Genomic DNA, 7500 nt, shown 5'->3' on the forward strand with positions numbered 1-7500 from the left:
GGGCTTGTTGCTGGTCGTTGGTGCCTGTGTTCGGGGCTTGTTGCTGGTCGTTGGTGCCTGTGTTCGGGGCTTGTTGCTGGTCGTTGGTGCCTGTGTTCGGGGCTTGTTGCTGGCCGTTGGGGCCTGTGTTCGGGGCTTGTTGCTGGCCGTTGGTGCCTGTGTTCGGGGCTTGTTGCTGGTCGTTGGTGCCTGTGTTCGGGGCTTGTTGCTGGCCGTTGGGGCCTGTGTTCGGGGCTTGTTGCTGGCCGTTGGTGCCTGTGTTCGGGGCTTGTTGCTGGTCGTTGGTGCCTGTGTTCGGGGCTTGTTGCTGGTCGTTGGTGCCTGTGTTCGGGGCTTGTTGCTGGTCGTTGGGGCCTGTGTTCGGGGCTTGTTGCTGGTCGTTGGTGCCTGTGTTCGGGGCTTGTTGCTGGTCGTTGGTGCCTGTGTTCGGGGCTTGTTGCTGGTCGTTGGTGCCTGTGTTCGGGGCTTGTTGCTGGCCGTTGGGGCCTGTGTTCGGGGCTTGTTGCTGGCCGTTGGTGCCTGTGTTCGGGGCTTGTTGCTGGTCGTTGGTGCCTGTGTTCGGGGCTTGTTGCTGGTCGTTGGTGCCTGTGTTCGGGGCTTGTTGCTGGTCGTTGGTGCCTGTGTTCGGGGCTTGTTGCTGGTCGTTGGTGCCTGTGTTCGGGGCTTGTTGCTGGTCGTTGGTGCCTGTGTTCGGGGCTTGTTGCTGGTCGTTGGTGCCTGTGTTCGGGGCTTGTTGCTGGCCGTTGGGGCCTGTGTTCGGGGCTTGTTGCTGGCCGTTGGTGCCTGTGTTCGGGGCTTGTTGCTGGTCGTTGGTGCCTGTGTTCGGGGCTTGTTGCTGGCCGTTGGGGCCTGTGTTCGGGGCTTGTTGCTGGCCGTTGGTGCCTGTGTTCGGGGCTTGTTGCTGGTCGTTGGTGCCTGTGTTCGGGGCTTGTTGCTGGTCGTTGGTGCCTGTGTTCGGGGCTTGTTGCTGGTCGTTGGTGCCTGTGTTCGGGGCTTGTTGCTGGTCGTTGGTGCCTGTGTTCGGGGCTTGTTGCTGGTCGTTGGTGCCTGTGTTCGGGGCTTGTTGCTGGCTGTTGGGGCCTGTGTTCGGGGCTTGTTGCTGGCCGTTGGTGCCTGTGTTCGGGGCTTGTTGCTGGTCGTTGGTGCCTGTGTTCGGGGCTTGTTGCTGGTCGTTGGTGCCTGTGTTCGGGGCTTGTTGCTGGTCGTTGGTGCCTGTGTTCGGGGCTTGTTGCTGGCCGTTGGGGCCTGTGTTCGGGGCTTGTTGCTGGCCGTTGGTGCCTGTGTTCGGGGCTTGTTGCTGGTCGTTGGTGCCTGTGTTCGGGGCTTGTTGCTGGTCGTTGGTGCCTGTGTTCGGGGCTTGTTGCTGGTCGTTGGTGCCTGTGTTCGGGGCTTGTTGCTGGCCGTTGGGGCCTGTGTTCGGGGCTTGTTGCTGGCCGTTGGTGCCTGTGTTCGGGGCTTGTTGCTGGTCGTTGGTGCCTGTGTTCGGGGCTTGTTGCTGGTCGTTGGTGCCTGTGTTCGGGGCTTGTTGCTGGTCGTTGGTGCCTGTGTTCGGGGCTTGTTGCTGGTCGTTGGTGCCTGTGTTCGGGGCTTGTTGCTGGTCGTTGGTGCCTGTGTTCGGGGCTTGTTGCTGGTCGTTGGTGCCTGTGTTCGGGGCTTGTTGCTGGCCGTTGGGGCCTGTGTTCGGGGCTTGTTGCTGGCCGTTGGTGCCTGTGTTCGGGGCTTGTTGCTGGTCGTTGGTGCCTGTGTTCGGGGCTTGTTGCTGGCCGTTGGGGCCTGTGTTCGGGGCTTGTTGCTGGCCGTTGGTGCCTGTGTTCGGGGCTTGTTGCTGGTCGTTGGTGCCTGTGTTCGGGGCTTGTTGCTGGTCGTTGGTGCCTGTGTTCGGGGCTTGTTGCTGGTCGTTGGTGCCTGTGTTCGGGGCTTGTTGCTGGTCGTTGGTGCCTGTGTTCGGGGCTTGTTGCTGGTCGTTGGTGCCTGTGTTCGGGGCTTGTTGCTGGTCGTTGGTGCCTGTGTTCGGGGCTTGTTGCTGGTTGTTGGCGGGGCTCCATGATGGCGGGTGACCAGGGGCGACTGGCGGGTGACCAGGGGTCAAAATCGGCTGGCGGGTGCCCAGGGGTTGACATTGGATGGCGGGTGACCAGGGGTCAAAATCGGCTGGCGGGTGCCCAGGGGTTGACATTGGATGGAGGGTGCCCAGGGGTCAAAATCGACTGGCGGGTGCCCAGGGGTTGACATTGAATGGCGGGTGCCCAGGGGTCGAAATCGACTGGCGGGTGCCCAGGGGTTGACATTGGATGGCGGGTGCCCAGGGGTCGAAATCGACTGGCGGGTGCCCAGGGGTTGACATTGGATGGCGGGTGCCCAGGGGTCGAAATCGACTGGCGGGTGCCCAGGGGTTGACATTGGATGGCGGGTGCCCAGGGGTCGAAATCGACTGGCGGGTGCCCAGGGGTTGACATTGGATGGCGGGTGCCCAGGGGTCGAAATCGACTGGCGGGTGCCCAGGGGTTGACATTGGATGGCGGGTGCCCAGGGGTCGAAATCGACTGGCGGGTGCCCAGGGGTTGACATTGGATGGCGGGTGCCCAGGGGTCGAAATCGACTGGCGGGTGCCCAGGGGTTGACATTGGATGGCGGGTGCCCAGGGGTTGACATTGGATGGCGGGTGCCCAGGGGTCAAAATCGACTGGCGGGTGCCCAGGGGTTGACATTGGATGGCGGGTGCCCAGGGGTCGAAATCGACTGGCGGGTGCCCAGGGGTTGACATTGGATGGCGGGTGCCCAGGGGTCGAAATCGACTGGCGGGTGCCCAGGGGTTGACATTGGATGGCGGGTGCCCAGGGGTCAAAATCGACTGGCGGGTGCCCAGGGGTTGAAATTGACCAGGGGGAGAGCGCCTGCCATAGCCGAAATAGGAGCGCTATGGGCGGCCTGCCTCAGCAGATTTGGCCCCCCAAATCCTGGTTCTCAAAAATTTTCAAAGTCAACTTTTTTCAAAATATTTTCAGAGTGCCACTTCCCAGGGGGATTCTCGCCTGCCATAGCCGAAATAGGAGCGCCATGGGCGGCCTGCCTCAGCACATTTGGCCCCCCAAATCCTGGTTCTCAAAAATTTTCAAAGTCAACTTTTTTCAAAATATTTTCAGAGTGCCACTTCCCAGGGGGATTCTCGCCTGCCATAGCCAAAATAGGAGCGCCATGGGCGGCCTCAGTGAGCACATTTGGCCCCCCCATCCTGGAGCGCCATGGACCAGGGGGAGAGCGCCTCTCTTTGGGGCTTGTTGCTGGCTGTTGGCGGGGCTCCATGGACCAGGGGGAGAGCGCCATGGACCAGGGGGAGAGCGCCTCTCTTCGGGGCTTGATGCCTGTTGGCGGGGCTCCATGGACCAGGGGGAGAGCGCCTCTCTGTGGGGCTTGTTGCTGGCTATTGGCGGGGCTCCATGGACCAGGGGGAGAGCGCCTCTCTTTGGGGCTTGTTGCTGGCTGTTGGCGGGGCTCCATGGACCAGGGGGAGAGCGCCATGGACCAGGGGGAGAGCACCTGCCATAGCCGAAATAAGAGCACTATAGGCGGCCGCCCTCAGCACATTTGGCCCCCCAAATCCTGGTTCTCAAAAATTTTCAAAGTCAACTTTTTTCAAAATATTTTCAGAGTGCCACTTCCCAGGGGGATTCTCGCCTGCCATAGCCGAAATAGGAGCGCCATGGGCGGCCTCAGTGAGCACATTTGGCCCCCCCATCCTGGAGCGCCATGGACCAGGGGGAGAGCGCCTCTCTTTGGGGCTTGTTGCTGGCTGTTGGCGGGGCTCCATGGACCAGGGGGAGAGCGCCATGGACCAGGGGGAGAGCGCCTCTCTTCGGGGCTTGATGCCTGTTGGCGGGGCTCCATGGACCAGGGGGAGAGCGCCTCTCTTTGGGGCTTGTTGCTGGCTATTGGCGGGGCTCCATGGACCAGGGGGAGAGCGCCTCTCTTTGGGGCTTGTTGCTGGCTGTTGGCGGGGCTCCATGGACCAGGGGGAGAGCGCCATGGACCAGGGGGAGAGCACCTGCCATAGCCGAAATAAGAGCACTATAGGCGGCCGCCCTCAGCACATTTGGCCCCCCAATCCTGGTTCTCAAATTTTTTCAAAGTCAACTTTTTTCGAAATATTTTCAGAGTGCCACCTCCAGCGGGGGCTCTCGCCTGCCATAGCCGAAATAAGAGCACTATGGGCGGCCGCCCTCAGCACATTTGGCCCCCCCATCCTGGAGCGCCATGGACCAGGAGGAGAGCGCCTCTCTTCGGGGCTTGATGCCTGTTGGCGGGGCTCCATGGACCAGGGGGAGAGCGCCTCTCTTTGGGGCTTGTTGCTGGCTGTTGGCGTGGCTCCATGGACCAGGGGGAGAGCGCCATGGACCAGGGGGAGAGCACCTGCCATAGCCGAAATAAGAGCACTTTAGGCGGCCGCCCTCAGCACATTTGGCCCCCCCATCCTGGAGCGCCATGGACCAGGAGGAGAGCGCCTCTCTTCGGGGCTTGATGCCTGTTGGCGGGGCTCCATGGACCAGGGGGAGAGCGCCTCTCTTTGGGGCTTGTTGCTGGCTGTTGGCGTGGCTCCATGGACCAGGGGGAGAGCGCCATGGACCAGGGGGAGAGCACCTGCCATAGCCGAAATAAGAGCACTATAGGCGGCCGCCCTCAGCACATTTGGCCCCCCCATCCTGGAGCGCCATGGACCAAGGGGAGAGCGCCTCTCTTCGGGGCTTGATGCCTGTTGGCGGGGCTCCATGGACCAGGGGGAGAGCGCCTCTCTTTGGGGCTTGTTGCTGGCTGTTGGCGTGGCTCCATGGACCAGGGGGAGAGCGCCATGGACCAGGGGGAGAGCACCTGCCATAGCCGAAATAAGAGCACTATAGGCGGCCGCCCTCAGCACATTTGGCCCCCCCATCCTGGAGCGCCATGGACCAGGGGGAGAGCGCCTCTCTTCGGGGCTTGATGCCTGTTGGCGGGGCTCCATGGACCAGGGGGAGAGCGCCTCTCTTTGGGGCTTGTTGCTGGCTGTTGGCGTGGCTCCATGGACCAGGGGGAGAGCGCCATGGACCAGGGGGAGAGCACCTGCCATAGCCGAAATAAGAGCACTATAGGCGGCCGCCCTCAGCACATTTGGCCCCCCCATCCTGGAGCGCCATGGACCAAGGGGAGAGCGCCTCTCTTCGGGGCTTGATGCCTGTTGGCGGGGCTCCATGGACCAGGGGGAGAGCGCCTCTCTTTGGGGCTTGTTGCTGGCTGTTGGCGTGGCTCCATGGACCAGGGGGAGAGCGCCATGGACCAGGGGGAGAGCACCTGCCATAGCCGAAATAAGAGCACTATAGGCGGCCGCCCTCAGCACATTTGGCCCCCCCATCCTGGAGCGCCATGGACAAGGGGGAGAGCGCCTCTCTTCGGGGCTTGATGCCTGTTGGCGGGGCTCCATGGACCAGGGGGAGAGCGCCTCTCTTTGGGGCTTGTTGCTGGCTGTTGGCGTGGCTCCATGGACCAGGGGGAGAGCGCCATGGACCAGGGGGAGAGCACCTGCCATAGCCGAAATAAGAGCACTATAGGCGGCCGCCCTCAGCACATTTGGCCCCCCCATCCTGGAGCGCCATGGACAAGGGGGAGAGCGCCTCTCTTCGGGGCTTGTTGCTGGCTGTTGGCGGGGCTCCATGTACCAGGGGGAGAGCGCCATGGACCAGGGGGAGAGTGCCTCTCTTCGGGGCTTGATGCCTGTTGGCGGGGCTCCATGGACCAGGGAGAGAGCGCCTCTCTTTGGGGCTTGTTGCTGGCTGTTGGCGGGGCTCCATGGACCAGGGGGAAAGCGCCATGGACCAGGGGGAGAGCGCCTGCCATAGCCGAAATAGGAGCACTATAGGCGGCCGCCCTCAGCACATTTGGCCTGTCGCCGCTGTCCGCTGGCCGCTGTCCGCTGGCCGCTGTCCGCTGGCCGCTGTCCGCTTTCCCCTTTACTTTCAGCACTTTCAGCACTTTCAGCACTTCCAGCACTTCCAGCACTTCCAGCACTTCCAGCTCTTCCCCCTCTTTCCCTTCTTCCAACTGCGGGCGCGCCGGGCGCACAGGGGCTCGTGCGGAGGGGTGTGTGTGCGTGCATGTGCCGAACAAGGAGGAGAGCGCCTCACTTCGGGGCTTGTCGCTGGCCGTCGGCGGGGCTCCAAGGACCAGGGGGAGAGCGCCTCTCTTTGGGGGCTTGATGCTGGCTGTTGGCGCGTGTCTTCGGGGCTCCACGGACCAGTGGGAGAGCGCCTGTCTTCGGGGCTTGATGCTGGCCGTTTGCGGGACTCCATGGACCAGGGGGAGAGCGCCATGGACCAGGGGGAGAGCGTCTCTCTTCAGGGATTGACCAGGGCTCCAATCTTCCCATTGAAATGAATGGCGGGTGACCAGGCGTCCAAATCCCCCATTGAAATGAAGGCCGGATGCCCAGGGCTCCAATCTCCCCATTGAAATGAATGGCGGGTGACCGGGCGTCCAAATCCCCCATTGAAATGAAGGCCGGGTGCCCAGGGCTCCAATCTCCCCATTGAAATGAATGGCGGGTGACCGGGCGTCCAAATCCCCCATTGAAATGAAGGCCGGGTGCCAAGGGCTCCAATCTCCCCATTGAAATGAATGCCGGGTGACCGGGCGTCCAAATCCCCCATTGAAATGAAGGCCGGGTGCCCAGGGCTCCAATCTCCCCATTGAAATGAATGGCGGGTGACCGGGCGTCCAAATCCCCCATTGAAATGAAGGCCGGGTGCCCAGGGCTCCAATCTCCCCAGTGAAATGAATGGCGGGTGACCAGGCGTCCAAATCCCCCATTGAAATGAAGGCCGGGTGCCCAGGGCTCCAATCTCCCCATTGAAATGAATGGCGGGTGACCAGGCGTCCAAATCCCCCATTGAAATGAAGGCCGGGTGCCCAGGGCTCCAATCTCCCCAGTGAAATGAATGGCGGGTGACCAGGCGTCCAAATCCCCCATTGAAATGAAGGCCGGGTGCCCAGGGCTCCAATCTCCCCAGTGAAATGAATGGCGGGTGACCAGGCGTCCAAATCCCCCATTGAAATGAAGGCCGGGTGCCCAGGGCTCCAATCTCCCCATTGAAATGAATGGCGGGTGACCAGGCGTCCAAATCCCCCATTGAAATGAAGGCCGGGTGCCCAGGGCTCCAATCTCCCCATTGAAATGAATGGCGGGTGACCAGGCGTCCAAATCCCCCATTGAAATGAAGGCCGGGTGACCAGGCGTCCAAATCCCCCATTGAAATGAAGGCCGGGTGCCCAGGGCTCCAATCTCCCCATTGAAATGAATGGCGGGTGACCAGACGTCCAAATCCCCCATTGAAATGAAGGCCGGATGCCCAGGGCTCCAATCTCCCCATTGAAATGAATGCCGGGTGACCAGGCGTCCATATCCCCCCCCCATTGAAATGAATGACGGGTGACCAGGCAGGCGAGAGCCCCCGCTGCAGAGGCTCCAGAGGTGGCACT

Source organism: Vanacampus margaritifer, unplaced genomic scaffold, assembly GCF_051991255.1.
Source record: "Vanacampus margaritifer isolate UIUO_Vmar unplaced genomic scaffold, RoL_Vmar_1.0 HiC_scaffold_202, whole genome shotgun sequence".
NCBI classification, from domain to species: Eukaryota; Metazoa; Chordata; class Actinopteri; order Syngnathiformes; family Syngnathidae; genus Vanacampus; species Vanacampus margaritifer.